The 16,356-nt window shown below is 40.9% G+C and overlaps 1 protein-coding gene across 3 annotated transcripts in view; it reads right to left on the bottom strand.

The window, feature by feature from the left end:
- Nucleotides 1-2,746: 2,746 nt before the first annotated feature.
- LOC132423139 (zinc finger protein 300) overlaps nucleotides 2,747-16,356 on the bottom strand; it is a 120,890-nt gene continuing 107,280 nt past the window's right edge. For all 3 annotated transcript variants that reach the window (XM_060008510.2, XM_060008509.1, XM_060008508.1), the window contains one exon: nucleotides 2,747-3,183. The gene's annotated coding sequence lies outside the window, so the exon portion shown is untranslated. The remainder of the gene's footprint in view (nucleotides 3,184-16,356) is intronic.

Genomic DNA, 16,356 nt, shown 5'->3' with positions numbered 1-16,356 from the left:
CCTTAAAAAACTACAAATAGAGCTACCATATGACCCAGCAGTCCCACTACTGGGCATATACCCTGAGGAAACCATAATTCAAAAGAGTCATGTACCAAAATGTTCATTGCAGCTCTATTTACAATAGCCTGGAGATGGAAACAACCTAAGTGCCCATCATCGGATGAAGGGATAAAGAAGATGTGGCACATATATACAATGGAATATTACTCAGCCATAAAAAGAAACGAAATTGAGCTATTTGTAATGAGGTGGATAGACCTAGAGTCTGTCATACAGAGTGAAGTAAGTCAGAAAGAAAAAGACAAATACCGTATGCTAACACATATATATGGAATTTCAGAAAAAAAAATGTCATGAAGAACCTAGCGGTAAGACAGGAATAAAGACACAGACCTACGAGAGAACTGACTTGAGGATATGGGGAGGGGGAAGGGTGAGCTGTGACAAAGCGAGAGAGAGTCATGGACATATATACAGTACCAAACGTAAGGTAGATAGCTAGCGGGAAGCAGGGAGATCAGCTTGGTGCTTTGTGACCGCCTGGAGGGGTGGGATAGGAGGGTGGGGGGGAGGGAGACGCAAGAGGGAAGAGATATGGGAACATATGTATATGTATAACTGATTCACTTTGTTATAAAGCAGAAACTAACACACCATTGTAAAGCAATTATACCCCAATAAAGATGTTTAAAAAATTAATTAATTAAAAACAAAAAAAAAGAAGGTAAGAAACATACAACAAAATTATTCCCGATAAAGCAGTGGAAGGCACTAAGAGTAGATTAAGAAAACAAAGGAAACTAATAAAAATGATTGATTTAGAAAACAATGGTAAAATGGAGAGAATCAAGAAAGGCAAAAGAGAATTTTAAATATACATAACTACCAGGGCTTCCCTGGTGGCGCAGTGGTTGAGAATCTGCCTGCCAATGCAGGGGACACGGGTTGGAGCCCTGGTCTGGGAAGATCCCACATGCCGCAGAGCAACTAGGCCCGTGAGCCACAATTACTGAGCCTGCGCGTCTCGAGCCTGTGCTCCACAACAAGAGAGGCTGCGATAGTGAGAGGCCCGCGCACCGCGATGACTGCAATGAAGAGTGGCCCCCGCTTGCTGCAACTAGAGAAAGCCCTCGCACAGAAACAAAGACCCAACAGAGCCATAAATAAATAAATAAATAAAATTGAAAAAAAATATATAACAACCAATCCAGTATAGATTAAAATATAGTAAGAGAGTACCATCAAATAATTTATATTGATAATTCAACAGCTTAGATGAAATGACTGTTCCCGATAAAATATAACTTACTAAAATATATCAAGAATAAAAAACCTAAATAGTCCTATAACAATAAATGAAACTGCAAAAATAGTTATTATCTTCTCTTATAGGAAGCACAAGTACAGCAGCCATATAGGCAATTCTCCAACAATTTCAAAAAGAGTTAATTCCAATCCTTTACAAAATCTCTGAATATGAAAAAGGAGGGAACTACATCTTAATTTATTCTGTGAAGCTAGTTTAACTTGATAACAAAACCAGATGAAGACAGGATAAGAAAGGCACACTAGAGTGTCTTTTTACCCATGAGTGTATATATATGAATTAAAACAAATTATTGGCACAATAAATAAAGCAGTCATTAGATGATTTTTCATTTTGACAGACAGACAAACATAAATGCAACTGGAGTCCTACAGGCAGAAGAAAGTAGAGAACAAGGTAGAAGTAATATTTGACTAAGAATTTTCCAAAAACAATGAAAAATATCAAGCCAAAGGTCCATGTCTGGAAAACCTCAGGTAGAATAAATAATGAGCAATATAGACAACAAAAACCTCAAATAACCAACCAAATAAACAACTCCACCCACAAATCTAAACTCGTCATTTTTGAACTGCTGACAATCAATGATAAAGAGAAAATCTTGAGACATCGAGAAAATAAAGACATTAAATCAGAGGAATAAAGATAAGAAGTATATGTCATAACTGGAAGACAATGGTATGACATCTTTAAAGTTCTGAATCTCAAAACTGTCAGCCCAGAATTCTAGTCACGATAAAAATATTTTCAAAGTCAAGGTGTCAGGAGCACAGCTGAGCTAGAGACAGCTGAGCTGCCAGGTGTTGGAGTAGCCAATTTAGACAACAAGGCAAAATGAAAATAACAGAAAAGTTTTTAATCACTTACTGTCACAGTACAAGCAAGAGGCTAAACAGGAGAAAGCACTGACTCCTCCATTCCATTTTCCCTCAAGGAATGGTGCCTCAGTTAAGGGTTAAGTGGATTAGCACAGATGTGGGCCTTGTGTCACTGCTGAGGGAGCCCTGATCAGAAAGCTCCCGCAATTTCATGGACCTGGAAGCCAGGGGCAGGGAGAGTAGGCTAGACTTGGAAAAGTACTGAGTGCTGAGTCAGTGCGGAGAACAAGGCTTCAAGATTCCCTTCCCTCTTCCCAACAAAGGGGTTTCGGCAGAAGTGTCTGACAAAGGCTTCTGCCAAGAGCCCCAGTGAAGAGGCCTCCAGAGGCACTTGAACTAGGAATGCAGATATACATAAGAGCATAGGTGGACAGGGGATGGGGGGGGTGGGGGTGGGGACGAGGGTGGGGGTGGGGGGTGGGGGTGGGGGTGGGGACGAGGGTGGGGGTGGGGGGTGGGGGTGGGGACGAGGGTGGGGGTGGGGGGTGGGGACGAGGGTGGGGGTGGGGGGGTGGGGACGAGGGTGGGGGGGGGTGGGCCTGTGTCACTGACTGCAATTCCTTTCAGAGACTGCAATGCACAGGCTGTGCTCCAAGTCTGGTGTGGGGAGGGCAGCCAGATAAAGCTATAAAAAATTAATAAACAGAAACCTCCATTAAATAGAGTTGGGAGACCAGAAAGGGGAGCTCTCACACCCAGCGCCATTGCAGAGCCCAAGAGGAAGAAGTCTCCTCTCCTTTCCTGGCAAGGACTCAGCCAAAGAAAACCACTGACTCTTTGTTAACTGCAGCCCTCCCAACTTCCTTTTCCCCTTTTCTTCTTTTGCTGTGTGGGGACTTGCATGTGGCTTGCCATGGTTGCAGATCCCAAATTGCAATTCTCTGCTGATCCTGAATACACCCATCTTTGCTGGAGAAATATCTGGCAGTCTATGTTTCAGGTCCAGAAAGACTTTGTAATTGCCTATGGCCAGATCTGAAAAAAAATCACACATAGGTTTTTAGTCAGAAACAGGACTACTTGAAAGGTAAAACAAAGACTCCATGACACAAATAAAAGTTGAGAGAATTCACTACCAGCAGAATGTGCTACAAAAATGTTAAGGACATTGTTTAGGGAGGAGGAATATTATAGTAGACAGAAGCTGCAACACCAAGAGTGAACTGTAATGTAAACTATGGATTTGGAGTGATTATGATGTTCAGTGTCCGTTCATCAGTTGCAACAAGTGTACCCCTCTGATGGGAAATGTTGATAATGGGGGAGGCTGTGCATGTGTGCGGACAGGGGAGTCTATGAGAAATTTCTCTGCCTTCCTTTTCATTCTGCTTCATATATGAAACTACCTTAAAAAAGTAAAGTCTCACAAAACAAAGAAACAGAAAACCAAACCACCACTCTTGCCATCATTTATGTTTTCATTAGTCTTGAGTCAGGGAGGCCTTAGACACCCCTGTACACCGGCTCTCCTGTGTCACGCTTACTGAGCACCAGGTGCTGTGTTAGGCAGTTTACTGACATTCTCATTAGATTCCTATGATAACTTATGAGCTGAGTATTATTTTACAGAAAACAGAAGTTTAGTTCTAGCTAACACAAGTTGAGCACTTCTTGTGTGCCAGGTATCGTGCTGTCTACTTTTCACAAATTGTCCTATTTATCCTCACCACCAACCTATGAGGTCACAGGTTCTATTATTTTCCTAATTCACAGTTGAAAAATCTTAAAGACAGAGTGCTTAAGTAATGTGCCCAAGCACATACAAGTAGGAAGCATTGGTGTCAGGATTCCAAAGACCCATGCTCTAAGCGCTAGCTACATGGTTGCCTGGAAAATGTGGGAATGACAGTAGAATACAAAGAGAAACTAAAGCAACACAGAAACATGAGAAAAGCAGAAAACTGGGAACTTTTCCACCTGGAAAAAATAGTAAGATTAAATGTGGGAAAACAGTGCTAGCTATCTTCAAATATTTCCAAATTCTGAAGGGGAGAGTTCTCTGTGGTGCCAGGAACCAGAGCTGACTTGGCTCACTGGGGGTATATTTTCATTTAAAGAAGAACTTTAAAGTACAAAGTTCCCTAACATCTTAGTGGGCAGCTTCAGTAGGAGGTGTTCTAATGTGCTGGGGTTAACCACAGTGAGTGATACAGTAAAGGGGATTCCTGCAAGTCAGGCATGGAAAGGATATGAGGAGTCAGAACTAAGTAAGTTCTTGTTCCCTTATAACTCTCAGTTTTGATTTCAATACTAACACTACAAACCTTGGTTGGCTAAAAAAGTTGTGAACTTCGGGCTTCCATGGTGGCGCAGTGGTTGAGAGTCCGCCTGCCGATGCAGGGGACACGGGTTCGTGCCCGGTCTGGGAGGATCCCACATGCCGCGGAGCGGCTGGGCCCGTGAGCCATGGCCGCTGAGCCTGCGCGTCAGGAGCCTGTGCTCCGCAACGTGAGAGGCCCGCTTACCGCAAACAAACAAACAAACAAACAAAAACCTTTGAACTTCTGGAGTGACAACCTGGAACCAATGGCAAAGTGCTCCATTTGAAAAAAGAGCCACGCTGCCATCTGGTGATCATAATAATTGTTATTTTTATTCTTTTGTTTTTGAGTGTTTGGAAGAAAATCCATTAATACCCATCAGTAATTAAGATATAAAAGTTTCCTTAATTGTTGACATTTTTCCTTCAGTGCATTGTCTCTGTGACATTCTCTGCTAAAAAGGTCTATTTTGTTTTTACTTTTTATTTCCATAAGTAATAAAATTTTGCATCTATATCCCTATACAGTTGTCTGATCATTTCTTTGCAATAATTTCCTAAGAAAGGAGATGCTGTGTCAAAGAGTATTGTTTAATTTTTAAACTTTTGACATGCATTTTCCAATTGTTCTTCTCAGAAATATTGTGCCAACATGCCATCATTTTATAAGGGAACGTTCTTCCCTGCACCCTCACCAGTTCTACATAAGATCTTCAAGCTGTTTCTTTGCCTATTTGAGTTTATTTAATTATATATAGATGGAATTTCCTCTACTGTAAGTCTGTAGTTTCTGAATACTACTTATGTTTAATATTCAGATACACATTTTGTAAATTTTCTTGGTTTTCTTTTCTGCTGGTCTTTTCACCTGTTCTTCTTTACTTACTGATTTGAAAGAGCTCTTTATAAAATAAAAGAGTAATACTGTATTTTAAAACATCGAATATCCTTACAGGCCAGGCATACTGCTGCTAAAGCACATATTTGAAAATAGCTCAAATTCTCTAGGGGGGTTTTGTTTTCTTCTCTACCCCATCACCATGCAATCAATTAAAAAAATTAACTGTCTAATATGCACTAGGCATATCACAGTGCTGGTGATATGTCCATGCCTTATCACTCAACCATGCCCTCTTATATAATACAGGAAATATTCATAGTACCTTTACTAAATTGTGAAACTTTGTAGTGGTTCCAGGAGTCTAAGGGACAAAATTTTTATTGGAATATCAGGACTTCAATTCAGACTCTCAAACAAAAAATATATGTCTATTTTGTGCCAGTTACTGACCACAAAGAAGAGATTCACATAGGTAAATAAAACACTGCCCATCTCATTATGGGCTTACAGTCTAGTGTGTTGAAGGAGGGGAATCAGGCACAGAAAGCAATAATAATAACTACTGCTTATGGTGCAACTAAGAATCAAGTACTATGCTTGTTACTTTTGATGCATTATCTCTAATCCTTACCACAATTCTGAGATGTGATTTTTGTCCGCATTTAAATAATAAAAGGCTGGAGTAAGATTGGTCAACTTGGACAGTTCAGGTGAAATAGGGTGGTTTTTCCTGGAAGTAGGGAGTTCAACCTGGAGGAGGTTTAATGAGGAAAACAGAAAGATATTTAAGCTACGATTTAAATTCTGGCTCCAATAAAGAGCCTGTGTGTGACTATCTCTCTAGGGCAAAATGCTGGGGGGAAGTGGGGGAAAGCACAGAATGGGAGCTTCAGAAATTTTCACTTCAGAAGCCATTAAAGTTGATTTACATCCTTTGTGAGAGGTAATCTCTTTGAGAAATTTTTCCATTTTTTTCTGCCCTGACTTGAGTAAATGAGTCATTAAAAATAATTGGAATTATGGTTAAATAGGGAACAGTAAGCTAAGTTTGCCTCCTCTCATGTTCAAAACACCACTGTTATGACAAAAAATTTTTTTAAATTAATAAATCCTTAGAGAGAAAATATGCCACAGGGATTACAAAATTCATATGAAGATACTGTGAACTAGTTTGACAATAAATTTGACACCTTAGGTGAAATGTATTAATTCCTAGAAAACGTGACTTGCTAAAACCAATTCATGAAAAAATGAAAATCCGAACAAGTCTATCCATTAAAGCAACTAAATGAAACATTAAAAATCATCCCAGGGAATTCCCTGGCGGCCCAGTGGTTAGGACTCTGTGCTCTCACTGCAGAGCATGGGTTTTTCATCCCTGGTTGAGAAACTAAGATCCTGCAAGCTGTGGGAGCATGACCATCAATCAATCAATCGATCAATCAATTTCTCATTGAAAAAAAATAAAAATAGGGCTTCCCTGGTGCGCAGTGGTTGAGAGTCCGCCTGCCGATGCAGGGGACACGGGTTTGTGCCCCGGTCCCGGAAGATGCCACATGCCACGGAGCGGCTAGGCCCGTGAGCCATGGCCGTTGAGCCTGCACGTCCGGAGCCTGTGCTCCGCAACGGGAGAGGTCACAACAGTGAGAGGCCCGTGTACCGCAAAAACAATAAATAAATAAATAAATAAACAAACAAACAAATATAAAAATAAAAATCATCCCATAAAGAAAGCTACAGGTCCAGATGACTTTCATGAGGAATTCTTCTAAGCATTTAAAATGGAAGAAACAAAAATCTCCCACAAACTCTTCTAGAGAATAGAAAAATATGGATACTCTTCACCACATTTTGTAAGGGCAATGTAACTTTGATGCCCAAACTTGATAAGACATTACAAGAAATGAAAATTATAGGGTACTATGTTAACAAAATAAATCAACTTATCTACTGATCTCTCTGTGTTACAACCATATTAAGTTTATTTTCGGAATGCCATGTTTATTAATATTTGAAAATAAATTGTTGAAAACCACCACAATGTTAGAGACAAAGGAGAAAAAACATGACAATCTCAATTTGAGAAGGACTTGGATGTAAGTATTTATTTGGAAGATGATCCTAGGAAACACAAATGAGGAAACTGGGAAAGTGAGACAAGGGTGGGAAAAAAGCTAAGGAAAATACATTAATGAGCAGGTTAGTATTGTGGAAAGTTGGAACTCTCTGAACACGTGTGAGAAAAATGACTCAGAATCACACTAACAGAGGACAGGGATGCTGCGACATTTATCCACTGATTGCCATTCCCTGCACTTCTGGCTGCTCCTTCTAGCAGCTGAGAAAGCTCCCCTGGTGCTTGAGAAAGCTCTCAGGCAGAGAAGAGAGATCAAGGCTCCTGATGTGGAAAGCTGCCAGGGCAAATATCTCTTGTGGTTACTGCTGAACCCACGTGGGCCAAGGGAATATGGGACAGGGCACCGACAGCATATGCTACAGAATCCAAGAGGATAATGTAAGAGACAAGAAGTCATGCACAAAAATCTGATAAAAATTTTAAGAGCTAATTTTTCTTTGTGGAAAAGCAATACAAATATCAATCTAAATGATCAGAAAACACTGATATGGAAGGCGACAGAGGGTGGCAGATGCAGCTCCTACTTTCTATGTCAGGGGAGCTATGGAAATGTATTAGCTTTAGAAATTATGTTTACTGTTTAATAAAATAATAGGTAAGATTAATAGAAAGTATATTATATAAACATTACGACAAAACATGTCAAATGTTTTTTACCTGAGATTTTTAAAAACTAACTCTCTCCTGTCAGATAGTTATGATAATTGCTATTATCATCCCATTTTCCTGTTAAGAAAATGAAGCTTAGAGAGGTTCAGAAACATGGTTAGGGTCACACCTAGCAAGTAGTGGAACTAGGAAATGTTCTCAAGCTGTCTGACTCCAGAGCCAATGTTTTTACCTACAGTGCTGTATTATGGTTTGATGTTAAACAGTTAAGCATAACTAAACAATAGATAAGTGAAATAGGAAACAAATATTGAGATGATGGAGCTAAACCAAAATAAACATTGATTCTATTGAGTGTAAACAGACTACACCAAGTAGATGTAAAGATTGTTAGACAATAAGATACTGAACTACATGTTCCTTATGTGAGACATACTTAAATACAAAGCAAACTAAAAATTTAGGTTAAAAGGTTTGGGGGGAAAAGCCCCATATAAGGTCTAACAAAAGGAGAGCTTGGGTGGCTTGCTAAAATTAGTCAAAGTAGACTTTATAGCATTAAGTATAACTAGACTTATGAAGAGACACTTTACAATTGTAAAAATTTCAATTCACTAGGAACATATAATAATTATTTCAGCCTAAATATCAGCAGTCATTGAATAATGGCATGTTTCTCTGTTGAGTGACAATATACTCAATTTCACTAAATCAAAATTGTAAAGGAGATAAAATATACCCCCGATCAGGAAAAGATGTCTTTATGTCTTGAAGTAAAGGCAATGCATTCTATCAGGTGAACTCTGTTCTGCAGCTTAAGTTCGGTGGCTCTGTGATTCTGAGTTCCCATGGTGTTTGAGTCTCTGATTGTAATCTTCACCAAGTCAGTTGTTGAGGCAGCTAATTCATTCTCCCTGTCCTGTCTGGAAATTCCTGTAGCGGGAATGGACTCATATGGGTCCCAGTGTGGGAGAATTCATCACCCTAACAGCTGGAGACAATGCACTTGCGAGGTGTCAGGATGACCAGCTTGGGAAAAGAAGAGGACTTAGCAGCCTATGTGTTTTCTCCAGAGCACTGGCTTATCCTGATTTAAGACACAAAATTAAAACAGGCTTTGAGGGACTTCACTGGTGGCACAGTGGTTAAGATTCTGTGCTCCCAATGCAGGGGGCCCAGGTTCGATCCCTAGTCAGGGAACTAGATCCCACATGCATGCCACAACTAAGAGTTTGCATGCCACAACTAAGGAGCCCATGTGCCGCAACTAAGGAGCTGGCAAGCCACAACTAAGGAGCCCACCTGCCACAACTAAGACCCAGTGCAACCAAATAAATAAATATATATATATATTTTTTTTTTAAAAAAGCAGGCTTTGAGAAGTCTTGGAATGTGGAAGACTTGGAATGGGAAGATTGGAATGTGTCCCTATGGCTTGACTCAGGTAACCTCATAGTGAGGGACATAACTATGGATGAGTTGGATGATGTTAAATGTTGAAGACAGGGCATAATGACTGTGTTTTGTTAACCAAATGTGATTTTTAAAAAAAAGCTTGACAAAGATACTGCTGATAAACTAATGGAAACTTTACACAGCTCTCTACAACCCATCTGGTCTACAGGGAAGGCGAAGCTGCTCAGGGGGTTGAACAAGTGAACTGCAATAGGCCTGGGGCGGAAAAGGCGGGGCGGGGGGCGGGGGGGGGGGCACAGAATTCAAGTCTGAGGCCTGTGAGTCACTCTAGGGCCGGTAAGACCGTCCCATAATATTGTGTAGGTTGCTCACTGCACAAGGGCACCTGGTTCAGAGGTGAGGGTGAGAGCATACAATCCAGGCTGCATTACTTTCACCAAGCTGTATAGGCATCCTGGTGCTGGCTTGCCATAGCCTGGAGGAAAGGGCACCCGTCTACTAGCCAAACTGTGTGTCTGAGGGGCTGTGTCTGCCCAGAGGGCCCCTTTGTCTAAAAGGGCACTATGTATGGGTTAACTGCATTTAGTAGGTGCTGTGCTTGTAGATGCTAGGGAAACAGACCCTTATGAGGCTGTTAAGGAAACTGGGACAAGAGATAATGTGTCTTTTCAGCTGTCTTGACAAAATATAGCCTTAAGCAATAAATCTGTGTTACTGCATTACATGGTTCAAATGGCTCAAGCCTGCAAAGACCTTAGAGCTGACCAGGTGAGTCTAGGCATTTCAGTCCCTCCCTTTAAGAATGATACAGCAGAACAAAGACAGTATTGCAAATAATACACTCCAACATGGAACCCAAGCTGTTAGGGGCCTCCCCATGGGAGGACTCCCAAATATGGCATGGATTCAAAGGAAAGAGAGATCTGACACAGCCCCAGAGGTTCACCAAGCCTTCATGGAGGAAGAGACCTTTGGCTGAGTGTGTAAGGGGGACTGTGGAAAGTAACACCAAACAAGGAGGTTGGGGATGTACAGTGGGCCTTGCATGCCAGAGTGAGGGAGGGAGGGAGTGATTCGCACGTACCTTTTTTCAGTAGGTGGCAGGGAGCCATTAAAGGTTTTTGAGCTGAGGCATGATGAGATCAGTGATGTACTTTATTAATCTGAATTAGGGCTCAACCTCTCAAGAAAAAGAGATGGATGTGAGAGGTGAAGTAGAATGTACAGGACTTGGTAACTCTTTTAACAGAAGGAGTGGAATGTGGCTGGGCCTATTTGTTTTCCTTCCAATTTTTTTCCACCTAATCTCCCACTCTTTGGCTCCCTGTAGGCTGTAGCCCTTCAACTTAATAAAGATATCAATCTGTAGTCATGGAAAAGCAACATCTCCATCTGAAGGTTGCCAATAGCTGCTCTTTTTACCTCCTGGTGTGTTGCCCTGAGATCTTTTTGTTTATTGGGAAAACCTCCTGAGACCACCAGGGGAGAGTTCTAGCAGTGCTCAGGCCATCCCAGCTGGGACACAATGGATTTAGCTCCCTTTGAGGCAGAGGACAGGAAGAGTCTAGAAGTAAGACTTAGCAGATACTCTAGAAAATGGGGCCAGGGTGTTTTGGTTCCTGCAAAGCAGGTGGTGCTCTGGGGCTCACCTGAAAAATGAATTGCATTTGGAAGGGTTCGAGACCAAATGAGCCACCATTCAGAGGCCTTGCCACAAGGTTCTTAGTGCTTCCAAAGTGAGATTTCTTAGATACCAGCTCCTCCATTCGAATACCCACTGTTGTAATGCCTTCTAAATCATACTGACCATCCAATCTATTCTTGAACACTTACAATTCCAATACAGGCAGTCTGATCTGTTGCGGGACATTTTTAACTAATAGAAAGTCCTCCCTTTATTTGAGTCCTAATCCATCTCCCTGTGACTGTCACGTATCGATTTTTGTCTTCGTCAGAGGTGGTACAAGCTGTGTGCATGTGTACAATTTGTTAGTTGCTATCAAAATGGCCAGCAGTCTCACTTCTAGGAATATATTCTGAAGATATATGAACAAAGGTATATAAAATAAAGGTCTATTGTGGCAGTTCTCTTTCTAACACTGGAACTATTCAAGTAAAACTTGAATCACCATCATATGGATACTAGAGAGGGGATTAAACAGGAGATTGGACTTGACTTCAAGTCAAACTCTTGACTTATTCATCTACGGTAAGAGAGGGAGCAGGCCTTTCTGGTCTCACTCATTTTCTCTATTGGTTTTTTCCCCCTTGGCACAGGTCATGAGTATCTATGGAGAAGGGCATCAAGGTCAGGTCAGAATCAGGTGACTTCACATGATCCCTGAGATATTTAAGGTCATCTCTTCTTGTTATGCTTAGGTGGGAGCAAGGAGGAATCCAGTAGTCCTCCCAGACATACTGTGTTTACGGAAGCACACACTCTTTTGCAATCATGAAACCTATGCTGCCTGACTAAGGGGCAGCAGCAGGGGCCAGAGAGGCAGCACTAACAATAGGAGCCACAGCAGGTGCTATGGACATGGCATCCACCAAGTCTCCACACTCAGGACAGATCAACTGAGCACTGGCAGGAGCAGCCTTCATGGATCCAGGAGGAAGCAGAGCCAGCATGGCCAGGGCAGTTGCTTCTGACATGTCCCCACCTATGAGGTGAGGTCTTAACATGTTTGTGGCAATGGCTGTAAGCATCTTTTTGTCCTCAGAGGGCAATTCAGCATGTCAGCAGGAGGTACGAGTCTCTCCCCAGAGGGCAGCATGCATGTGGTGCTGGCAGGAACAGATACCACCAGCAAGCCTCTAATGGAACAGCTAAAGTTCCAGTGGTGGGACCCCTCATCTCAAGCTTGCAGACTGAAAGCTGCATGATTAACAGGATGGAAGCCAGAAGGTCTCCCAAACCATGCTGAAGCCTAGAGGGAAAGAAAGGAAAATGACAGAACTCCCAACAGAAGGCATTCCCGTCACCATACGACTGGAAGAGGACAAATCAACCTTAATATCATCCTCCTGCTGGCCCTTTGCCTGGCATGGAACCACTAGGGGTGGAAAAGAAAGAAAAAAGGCTGGAGCAGCCCAGGATGCAGAGGACACAGATCCTCCTCCCATGAAAAACAAAACAAAAACAAAAAGCCATCAGCCTCAGCCTTACCGAAAAGGAGTCTGGGTGGGTGGTCAGATTACTCTTCCTTTCCTACTTTCTACTGACTTCAATACAATTGTGAAAGGCCCTGTCCTCAGGTCTGGGTGGTGAATCAGGGGAAGTGAGAAACAGTAGTCCCCTTCTCAAGGAGCTCACAGTATAGTACAGTGTATTGCCATCTTTTCTCTTATTCTCTTTGCTTGCCCATGAGAATCACTAATGCTGAATCACAAATAGTACAAGGCAGATTGATGAGTGCCACAGGAAAGGAAATCATGTAAAGCTGAAATGATTGGAATGGTCTTCTCTCTGGACTATGGGCTCCAAAAGGATAGGGACATAGCACATAGGTCAACTCAATCGTGCAGTGGGAAGGAAAACAGTCTTGCTGCTGCCTACTCTGTGCCAGGCATTGTACTTGGCACTTAACCTACATACCTAATTCTCACAACAATTTTATAATGAATGTATCATCATCTCAGTTTTACAGATTAAGAAAATGGAGGCCCAGAGGACTTGAGTAACTTACCCACAGACACACAGGTAATAAGTGATAAAGCTAGGATTGCAACCTATGTCTTTCTGACTACTTAAACTATGTTCTTGGCAGCAGTCCACAAAAGCTAATTTAATAGGCAAAAACTGACTTACATTTTAAAAAGCCTTATTTTGACCTACAGTAACGTTGCAAAAATAGTAGAGAGTTTCCATATATTCCTCACCTGGCCTCCCCTAATGTTAATATCTTAATACCATAGTACAATGATCAGAACCAGGAAATTAACATTGGTAACAATATTACTAACTAAACTAAAGCTTTCATTTGCATTTCATCAGTTTTTCCACCAATGCCCTTTTCTACTCTAGGATTCCATCCAGGATCCCACATTCATGACTTCTTTTCCACAGTAGTTTCATGCTAATGAGGCTACAAATAATGTACATACCCTGCATTTTGCTGAAATCTTTCTTAATTTTATGACACAGAATGTAAATGACACTTTGTAAATGGTCTGTAGGCACTTGAGAAAAAGTTGTATTTGTACTCTGCTGTTGTGTTGTGTTGTGGGATGTCCTATAACCATCGATTAGGTGAAGTTGGTTGAGAGCCATCTTTAAGTCTACTATGTCCTCACTGATTTTTCTTTCTACTTGTTCTATCAATTACTGAGATATTGTTATTGACATTTCTGAGTATATTGTAGATATGTCAGTTTCTTCTTGCAGACCTATCAGTTTTTTGCTTCATGTATTTTGAAACTCTGTTAATTGGCACACAAACAATTAGGATTGTCTTATCTTCTTGATAAATTGGCCCTTTATCATTTCTACATGGTCCTCTATCCCTGGTAATATTCTATATTTTGAAATCTAATTTGATTGATATTAATATGCTATTAATAGAGCCACTTCCGATTTCTTGGATTAGTGTTAGCATGCTATATTCTTTACTATCTTTTTACTTTTCGCAATGTTTATTTATATTTTTATTGGCTTTCTTATAGACAACATAATGTTGTGTCTTTTTTTTAATCCAATTTGATTTAGTTGGGTCTTTTGGAACATTTATGCTTAATGTTACTATTGATATGTTTGTGTGTAACACTTTTCTATTTGTTTTCTACTTGCCCATCTGTTGTTTGCATTCTCTTTCCTCTACTTATACTTTATTTTTTTATTTTTATTTTTTTTGTTACACGGGCCTCTCACTGTTGCGGCCTCTCCCGTTGCAGAGCACAGGCTCCGGACGTGCAGGCTCAGCGTCCATGGCTCACGGGCCTAGCCGCTCCGCGGCATGTGGGATCTTCCCGGACCGGGGCACGAACCCGTGTCCCCTGCATCGGCAGGCGGACTCTCAACCACTGTGCCACCAGGGAAGCCCCTTATACTTTATTTTTAATTAATTATGTTTTATAATTTTGTTTTACATAATGATGGATTCTTAGATAAATATTTATAGTATACATCTTTAACCACAGACCACCTTCAAGTAATATTAAACTTCATGGCACTTTAAGAACCATAAAATAGGAATTCCCTGGCGGTCCAGAGGTTAAGACTCCACGCTTCCAATGCAGTGGGTGCAGGTTTGATTCCTGGTCAGAGAACTAAGATCCCACATGCCCTGCAGCGAGGCCAAAAAAAAAAAAAAACGAGAACCATACAATAATACACTTCCATTTATCCTTTCCTTGCCTAAGTACTATTCTTGTCACACATTTTACTTCTGTGTATGTCATAAAGCCCACAAATATGTCATTATTTTTGCTTTAAGCAGTCAATCATCTTCTGAAGAGATTTAAATATTAAAGGGAAAAAAGTCTTATATTTGTCTCTGTATTTATTTTCCATAAATTTCATTCCTTGTACAAATCTGGATTTCCACGTGCTCTAGTCTCCTTGGGATTACAGGCCTTCCTTTAACATTTGTAGTGAAGCTCTGTTGGTAATTAATTCTTTAGGTAATTAATTTTTTAGGGATGAATAAGTATTTTACCTTTGCTTTTGAAATTTATTTCTGGTGGGTAAAGTGTAGATTGACAGTTAAAAAAAATTTTTTAATACTTTAAAGAAGTTACCCTTACTCTCTTCTGACTTGCATTTTTTCCACTAACAAGTCTGCTGTAATTCTTATTCTTATTACAGAATAAGAATAATGTATCGTTTTTTTCTTTCTGGTTTTTAGATTTTTCCTTTATCACTAGATTTCAGTAATTTGATTATTGTGTGACTTTGTGCAGTTTTCTTCGTGATTCTTATGCTTTGGGTTCACTGAGCTTCTTAGATCTATGAGTGTTCACTATTTATCAAATTTGGGAAATTTTCAGCCAGTATTCTTTCAAAAAAATTTTAGCTATCTCAATGCAATGCACAACAGTTAATCTACAAGCAAAGTCAAGATGGATGGATAATGCTCATGATTACAATGCATTTACTTTGCACACAAGTCATGTCACTCAGACTGATGCAACAACAGGTGATTCATTACTGTGAACTGCAAATCATAATTGCCAACATCAGTTATCAGGGGAAAAAACAGTGACAGTGACTAAAGAAGGCAGATAATCTATGCTGTATTCATTTGATATTAAAAAGAGTGTTGCTTTCAGGGACTTCCCTGGTGGCACAGTGGTTAAGAATCTGCCTGCCAATGCAGGGGACACGGGTTTGAGCCCTGGTCCAGGAAGATCCCACATGCTGCGTGCCTGTGTGCCACAACTATTGAAGCCTGCGTGCCTAGAGCCCGTGCTCCGCAATGAAGAGCCACCGCAATGAGAAGCCCGCACACCGCACACTGCACACCGCAAAGAAGAGTAGCCCCCACTCACCGCAACTAGGGAAAGCCCCCGCGTAGCAACGAAGACCCAACGCAGCCATAAATAAATAAAAGCTAATAAGAAGCAAGTAATAAACAAAATTAAAAAAAAAAAAAAAAAAGAGTGTTGCTTTCAGACCTAGTTTTTGGGCTGCTGCACTGGTTTTACAGTTTTCCTCCAACCTTCTGTGCCCATTATAGAAAAATGGAGATTTCTGCATCATGAAAAGGGGTTTCCTGGGACACATGAATTTCATTACTAAAACCAGGCTCATCCCAGACAAACTGGGATGATTTATTACCCTAGGGTCAACCTGCTTGAAGCCTGACTGGAGAGCACCAAAGCTGCCAAAGCACGTTTTCACCCACCTCCCCAACAGAGAGCTGATTCAGCTAAGGAGAGCACTTG

Source organism: Delphinus delphis, chromosome 3, assembly GCF_949987515.2.
Source record: "Delphinus delphis chromosome 3, mDelDel1.2, whole genome shotgun sequence".
Lineage (NCBI taxonomy): Eukaryota > Metazoa > Chordata > Mammalia > Artiodactyla > Delphinidae > Delphinus > Delphinus delphis.
Note: the sequence above shows the minus strand (reverse complement) of the source record. Positions and strands in the feature narration are given on the sequence as shown.